Below are 7,812 nucleotides of genomic sequence, written 5' to 3'. Positions count from 1 at the left end.
TTATTTTAATTTTTATGTTTATTTTTTTTAAATTTTTGAAACTTTTATTTATTTTTAATTATTATTTTCGAAATTTTATTTATTTAATTAGTATTTTTATTTTTTTATTTATTTTACACAGGTTACCTCACAGGGACTTCTCTGCACTCTGACGTAGAGAATCCTATTTTTTTTTTGTTTTCTGCTTGTGTATGCGCAAGAATAGAGACAAAGAACATCTCTTAAACTTTGATCCTGAACCTGAAAGAACTTTCAGGCGACGTTTACAACAAGCAAGACTTTGCAAGACTGCAGAATCCACTATGGCAAATAATAATGCTAATGCCAATGTGGTAAATCCGAATGGGGATGATCAGCAGAGAAGAGTGCTTGGTTCTTATTCTGCACCTACTGCGGATCTTTATGGAAAAAGCATTGTGGTGCCTCCTATAACTGCAAACAACTTTGAATTGAAGCCACAACTGGTCACCCTGGTGCAGCAAAACTGCCAGTATCATGGACTTCCTCATGAAGATCCAAATCAGTTCATATCTGATTTTTTGTAGATATGTGACACTGTGAAGACAAATGGAGTGAACCCAGAGGTGTACAAACTGATGCTTTTCCCATTTGCTCTGAGGGATAAAGCAAAGCTATGGTTAGATTCCCAACCAAAAGAGAGTTTGAATTCTTGGGAAAAGGTTGTTACAGAGTTTCTCACTAAATTTTTCCCACCAAAGAAGCTGACTAAGCTTAGGTTGGAGGTTCAGACCTTCAAGCAGAAGGACGGTGAAACTCTTTATGAAGCTTGGGAGAGATACAAGCTACTGACTAGGCAATACCCTCCTGACATGTTCTCCAAGTGGACCCAACTGGATATCTTTTATGAAGGCTTAGGAGAGATGTAAAAGATGAGCCTAGACACTTCTGCAGGCGGTTCATTGCACAAGAAGAAGACACCAGAGGAGACTATTGAGCTGATTGAATTGGTTGCAAGCAACCAATATTTATACACATCTAACAGGAATCCTGTGAACTCTGAGGCCGCTCAGAAGAGAGGCGTGTTAGAAGTAGAAGCTGTTAATGCTCTTCTTGCTCAGAACAAGCTTATGTCTCAGCAGATAAATCTACTTACTCAACAGATGGGTGGCATGCAAGTCTCAACTATCAACACTCAAAATCCACCCCAAGATACCTCCTATGACATGACAGGTAACTTTATGCAAAATGATAATTATGATTATGCTCAACCCTCTTATGAACAGGTGAATTACATGAGGAGTGGTCCTAGAAATCCCAACAATGATCCATATTCTAAGACATACAATCATGGATGGAGGAATCACCCAAATTTTGGGTGGAGAGATCAATCTCAGAAACCTCAGAACTTCAACAATAGTTCTCAGGGTGGTTTTCAACAGAACAACCATAATAACCGCCAATTTCAGTCTCAGCAACAACAACCACCTCAGCAGGCAAATTCTAAATCCCAAGAAGATTCTAAATGGGAGATGATGATGAGTTTCATACAAGAAACCAGAGCAACCATTAGAAACTTGGAGGTGCAAATGGGTCAAATGAGCAAGCAATTACCTGAAAGGTCTTCAAATACATTTCCTGGTGATACAGTGGTGAACCCAAGAGAAGATTGTAAGGCTATTCAATTGAGAAGTGGTAAGATGGCTGGTTTTGAGACCAAGGTCAATAAAGATCCAGTTGAAAAGGAAGCTCCAGAGGAGAAGAAGGAAGAGGTAGAGCACGCCCCACCTAAGCGTGCAGACAACCCGTTTCCTGACTCTCTTGACACTTATCCCACCTTACCAAAGGCCCCTGCATACAAGCCGAAAATGCCATATCCTCAGAGGCTTCAGAAGGCGTCCAAAGAAAAGCAATTCTCTAAATTTTTAGATGTCTTCAAGAAGCTGCAGATCAACATCCCTTTTGCAGAGGCTCTGGAGAAAATGCCTCTCTATGCTAAATTTATGAAAGAATTGTTGACCCACAAGAGGAATTGGAAGGAGCAAGAAACCGTGGTGTTAACCAAGGAATGCAGTGCTATTATTCAACACACCCTTCCTGAGAAGATGCCAGACCCAGGGAGTTTTGTGATTCCTTGCACCATTGGAGAAGTCGGCATTCAGAGAGCTTTATGTGATCTTGGAGCTAGCATCAACCTCATGCCACTTTCAGTGATGAAAAAGCTTCAAATTGAGAAGGTAAAACCTACTCGTATTTCTCTTCAACTTGCTGATCTTTCTATTAAATTACCTGTAGGTATGGTTGAAGATTTACTTGTTAAAGTATGACCATTTATTTTTCCTGTTGATTTTGTTATATTAGACATGGAAGAGGAGGTAAAACCCTCTATTATACTTGGTAGACCCTTTTTAGCTACAGGTAGAGCTCTAATTGATGTACAAAATCCAACCAGGTGTATGCACAAGATCCTTCTTGAAGATGATGCTAAACCAGTTGTGCAACCACAAAGGAGACTCAATCCAACGATGAAAGAGGTGGTCCAAAAAGAGGTAATGAAATTATGGGAAGCAGGTATTATTTACCCTATTTCTGACAGCCCTTAGGTAAGTCCTGTGCAGGTAGTTTCCAAGAAAGGAGGGATGACAGTGATCCAGAATGAAAAGAATGAGCTCATTCCTACAAGAACAGTCACGGGATGGAGAATGTGCATAGATTACAGGAGGCTCAACACTGCTACAAGGAAGGATCATTTTCCCCTCCCTTTCATTGATCAGATGCTTGAGAGGTTAGCTGGTCATGCTTTTTATTGTTTTCTAGATGGATATTTTGGATATAATCAAATTGCAGTGGACCCTCAAGATCAAGAGAAGACAGCATTCACATGCCCCTTTGGAGTATTTGCCTATAGGAGAATGCCATTCGGACTCTGCAATGCTCCAGCAACTTTTCAGAGGTGTATGCTTTCAATTTTTCTGATATGGTTGAAAAGTTTATTGAAATATTTATGGATGACTTTTCTGTTTTTGGAAATTCTTTTGCATCATGCCTTAAATATTTATCTCTTGTCTTGAAACGGTGTCAAGAATCAAACCTTGTTTTAAATTGGGAAAAATACCATTTTATGGTTACAGAAGGCATTGTTCTTGGACACCGAATTTCAAGTAAAGGAATTGAGGTTGACAAAGCAAAGGTGGAGGTAATTGAAAGATTGCCACCACCAACTAATGTTAAGGCAATTAGGAGTTTCTTGGGTCATGCAGGATTTTATAGAAGATTTATAAAGGATTTTTCTAAAATTGCTAAACCATTGAGCAACCTGTTGGTTGTTGATGTTCCTTTTATCTTTGATTCTGATTGTCTGTATGCTTTTGAAACTCTGAAAGCAAACCTTACCTCTGCTCCTATTATAGCTCCCCCTGATTGGGATTTACCATTTGAATTAATGTGTGATGCTAGTGATTTTGCTATAGGAGCTGTTTTAGGACAGAGGCATGGTAAGCTTGTACATGTCATTTATTATGCCAGTCGTGTGTTAAATGATGCTCAAAAGAATTACACAACTACAGAAAAGGAATTATTAGCTGTTGTGTATGCTGTTGATAAGTTTAGGTCCTATTTACTTGGTTCTAAGGTTATTGTTTATACTGACCATGCTGCTTTGAAGTACCTTCTAACCAAGCAGGATTCTAAACCAAGATTAATCAGATGGGTGTTGCTCCTTCAGGAGTTTGATATTGAAATAAAAGACAGGAAAGGGTCAGAAAATCGAGTAGCTGACCATCTCTCCAGAATTGAGCCTGAAGCAGGAGTGCAACCACCCACAGCTGTAACTGAGACATTTCCGGATGAGTAATTGTTCCTCATTCAGCAGGCTCCATGGTTTGCAGACATTGCAAATTATAAGGCCATAAATTTTATCCCAAGGGAGTACAGTAGGCAACAAGTGAAGAAGCTATTGACTGATGCAAAGTACTACATTTGGGAGGAACCATACCTTTTTAAAAGGTGTTCAGATGGAATTATTCGGAGGTGTGTCCCAGATGAAGAAAAACAGCAGATTCTTTGGCACTGTCATGGTTCTGAGTATGGAGGCCATTTTGGTGGTGAAAGGACAGCTACAAAAGTCCTTCAGAGCGAGTTTTACTGGCCGACTCTCTTCAGAGACTCAAGAGCATTTGTAAAGCACTGTGACAGATGTGAAAAAGCCACGAATCTCCCTGCCAACCATGAAATGCCACAGCAGGGGATTCTTGAGGTTGATTTGTTTGATGTGTGGAGAATTGATTTCATGGGACCCTTCCCACCCTCACATTCAAACAACTGTATTCTAGTGGCGGTCGACTATGTGTCCAAATGGGTGGAAGCTGTGGCTTTGCCAACCAATGATGCCAAGGTGGTAATGAGCTTTCTTCAGAGGTATATCTTTAGCCAGTTTGGTGTCCCAAGGACACTCATTAGTGATGGAGGAAGTCACTTCTGTAACAGACAGCTGGACTCTCTTCTGCATAGATATGGCGTCCGTCATAAAGTGGCAACCCCCTATCACCCTCAGACAAGTGGATAGGTTGAAGTTTCCAACAGGAAACTTAAGAGGATTCTGGAGAAGACCGTCAGTATCTCAAGAAAGGAATGGTCTAGGAAGCTTGATGATGCTCTCTGGGCTTACCGGATAGCATACAAGACTCCAATTGGCATGTCCCCGTATCAGTTGGTCTATGGCAAAGCCTGTCACTTGCCAGTGGAGCTGGAGCACAAGGCTTATTGGGCAATCAGGTACCTGAATCTTGATTCAGAAGCTGCAGGAATTAAGCGGATGCTTCAGTTGAATGAGCTTGATGAATTTAGATATTCAGCCTATGAGAATACCAAGCTCTATAAGGAGAGAACCAAGCTACTGCATGACAAGAAGATTGCCATTAGAGTCTTTGAGCCAGGACAGAGAGTGCTCCTATATAATTCAAGGCTCAAATTCTTTCTCGGGAAGCTGAAATCCCGATGGTCAGGACCGTTTGTGGTTACCAGAGCTTCACCATATGGTCATGTGGAAATCCAGGAAGAAAATTCTGACAAAAAATTTACAGTGAATGGCCAGAGGTTGAAACACTATCTTGGAGACGAGATTATTCGCCAGAGGTCCACTCATCTGCTGAACTAGTAGAGCTGACTGTCAAGCTAGTGACGTTAAAGAAGCACTTGTTGGGAGGCAACCCGATAATTTCGTATCCTTAGCTATTTTTCGTAGTAGTAGTTTTCCTAGTTATTTTATTGGGTTCTTACTAATTTTCTGATCATGCAGCTATGTTCTTCCAGGAACCGAACACCTCAATCTATATATTTCAAAAAAAAAAAAAGAGAGGCACACGACGCGATCGCATCATTGACGCCAACGCGTCAATCATGTGTGCGTGAAAAATAAATTTGAACAGAGAGTTGCGCGGGAGTGGTGCAAGAATGATGCCTCTAGCACAAACAAGCTCACGCGGACGCATGGCTCACGCGACCGCGTCATTCATGATTTATGCCACTTCACGCGACCGCGTCATCCACGCGGACGCGTGACCCGAAAAATCGACGTAGAAGGTGTCTGGACAGAGAGTTAAGCTGGCTTGAGGCAAGAAGTGTGCTAAAAGCACAAATTTGGTCATGCGAACGTGTGCCCGACGCGTCCGCGTCAATTACATAAATGACCATCCACGCGAACGCGTGCATGACGCGAACGCGTCGTAGGAAAATGTGGCTCCCAAGCCATGCGAACAGAAAGTCACGCGGGCGCAGGGCTGGCTTCGCGCGAATCGCACAAAATCTAGGGCACGCGGACGCGTGCCTGACGCTAACGCGTCATTATGAAGAATTACATACACACGCGATCGCGTCATTGACGCGATCGCGTCGCTTGCGCCGCCTAGTTTTCTTTCTCTCTCTCCCAATCCTAATTGTCTCTTATTCTCTTATCCTTTTATTTTTTCTTTCATTTTAATAATTTATCTCTTTCTATTTTCTGTTCTTCTTTGCTTGAGGACAAGCAAACTTTTAAGTTTGGTGTTGACGCTGCGCTTATAGGTTTTCTAGTACAAAAGGGAGGCGAATCATCTTCGCGAAGGAGCACAACCTGAAGAATAAAGCGACCGCTAGGAAAATTAAGGTGGTTGAGTTCCTTTCATTTTTATTCCTCCCCTCTTTTTCTATGTTATGTTCCGGTTTCCTGTTATTTTGCTTTGTTTGTTGCATGATCCTTTATTAGTTAGAATCCCAGGACTAGTTTAGTTCTCTCTATTGCTTTAATTCTGAAAAAATGTCTCATGTATTACTCCCTGAGCTTAAATTCAAATAAAAAATACAGGAGTGATATATTGCATGAGAAAGTGGGTCTATATTGAATAATAGTCTTAAATGTGGTAGTATTTTATGTGATTCTGAATGCATGACATGAACAGTGCATAATTTTTTATAGTGAAGTTTATGAATGTTAAAATTGTTGGCTCTTGAAAGAATGATGAAAAAGAAAAATATTATTGATAATCTAAAAAAATCATAAAATTGATTCTTAAAGCAAGAAAAAGCTGTGAAAAACACGAGGCTTGCGAAAAAAATTTAATAAAATAAAGAAACAAACAAGAAAAAGAAAAAGCAAGCAGAAAAAGCCAATAACCCTTTAAACTAAAAGGCAAAGGGTAAAAAAAAAAGGATCCAAGACTTTGAGCATTAATGGATAGGAGGGCCCTAAGGAATAAAATCCTGGCCTAAGCGGCTAAATCAAGCTGTCCCTAACCATGTGTTTGTGGCGTGAAGGTGTCAAGTGAAAAGCTTGAGACTGAGCAGTTAAAGTCGTGGTCCAAAGCAAAAAGAGTGTGCTTAAGAACTCTGGGCACCTCTAACTGGGGACTCTAGCAAAGCTGAGTCACAATCTGAAAAGGTTCACCCAGTTATGTGTCTGTGGCATTTATGTATCCGGGGGTAATACTGGAAAACAAAATGCTTAGGGTCACAGCCAAGACTCATAAAGTAGCTATGTTCAAGAATCAACATACTGAACTAGGAGAGTCAATAACACTATCTGAATTCTGAGTTCCTATGGATGCCAATCATTCTGAAATTCAAAGGATAAAGTGAGATGCTAAAACTATTCAGGATTGTAGTTGTAAACCCCACTATAAGAAGAGACATGAGCTTAATCGAACTCTCATTCTCATGCAAATTCACATCCTAAGCTTATATTAGTTTTGGTTGCTTGAGGACAAGCAACAGTTTAAGTTTGGTGTTGTGATGCGTGAGCATCTTGTCTATCTTTTCCTAGTGAAATTGCATCTAAATTGTTGAATTTAATTAAGAATTAATTATATTTTAGCCACTATGGATGCTATTTTGAATTTTGTACAATACTGTTTATTTTATGTAGCATTTGGCGGAATTTGATGGAGTTTCTGCAGAGAAAGAGAAGAAGTCAAATAGATGACCAGCGAATACCGACCCGGGCGCATGGCTCAGGCGACCGCGCGGAATGGAGGAAATCGCAATGATGCGATCGCGTGCCTGACGTGAACGCGTGGACTGGAATCTGCACAAATGACGCGAACGCGTGGACGACGCGGACGCGTCACATGCGCCACGTGCAGAAAATGTAGAAAAACGTTGGGGGCGATTTCTGGGCTGTTTTGACCCAGTTCTTAGCCCAGAAATCACATATTAGAAGCTGCAGAATGGACAAATCAAGTGGTCCCACCCATCAGCTGAAGACTTGTTAACTAATTCGAATTTAAATTCAAATCTTATTTTAGGAAAAGATATTATTTTAATTTTAATTTTAGAAATTTGATTTTTAAATTATTAGGATTAGTTATAAAAGGAATCCCAATA

The 7,812-nt window shown here is 40.5% G+C and overlaps 1 long non-coding RNA gene across 1 annotated transcript in view; it reads right to left on the bottom strand.

Annotated features, from left to right (window-relative positions):
• Window positions 1-1,339, bottom strand: part of LOC110270784 — a 16,116-nt gene extending 14,777 nt beyond the window's left edge. Inside the window, exon 1 of the long non-coding RNA XR_002360417.1 lies at window positions 1,326-1,339. This is a non-coding gene — a long non-coding RNA (uncharacterized LOC110270784). The remainder of the gene's footprint in view (window positions 1-1,325) is intronic.

Source organism: Arachis ipaensis, chromosome B04 (genome assembly GCF_000816755.2).
Source record: "Arachis ipaensis cultivar K30076 chromosome B04, Araip1.1, whole genome shotgun sequence".
NCBI classification, from domain to species: Eukaryota; Viridiplantae; Streptophyta; class Magnoliopsida; order Fabales; family Fabaceae; genus Arachis; species Arachis ipaensis.
The sequence above is the reverse complement of the archived record's forward strand: the minus strand, read 5'-3'. Positions and strand labels throughout refer to the sequence as shown.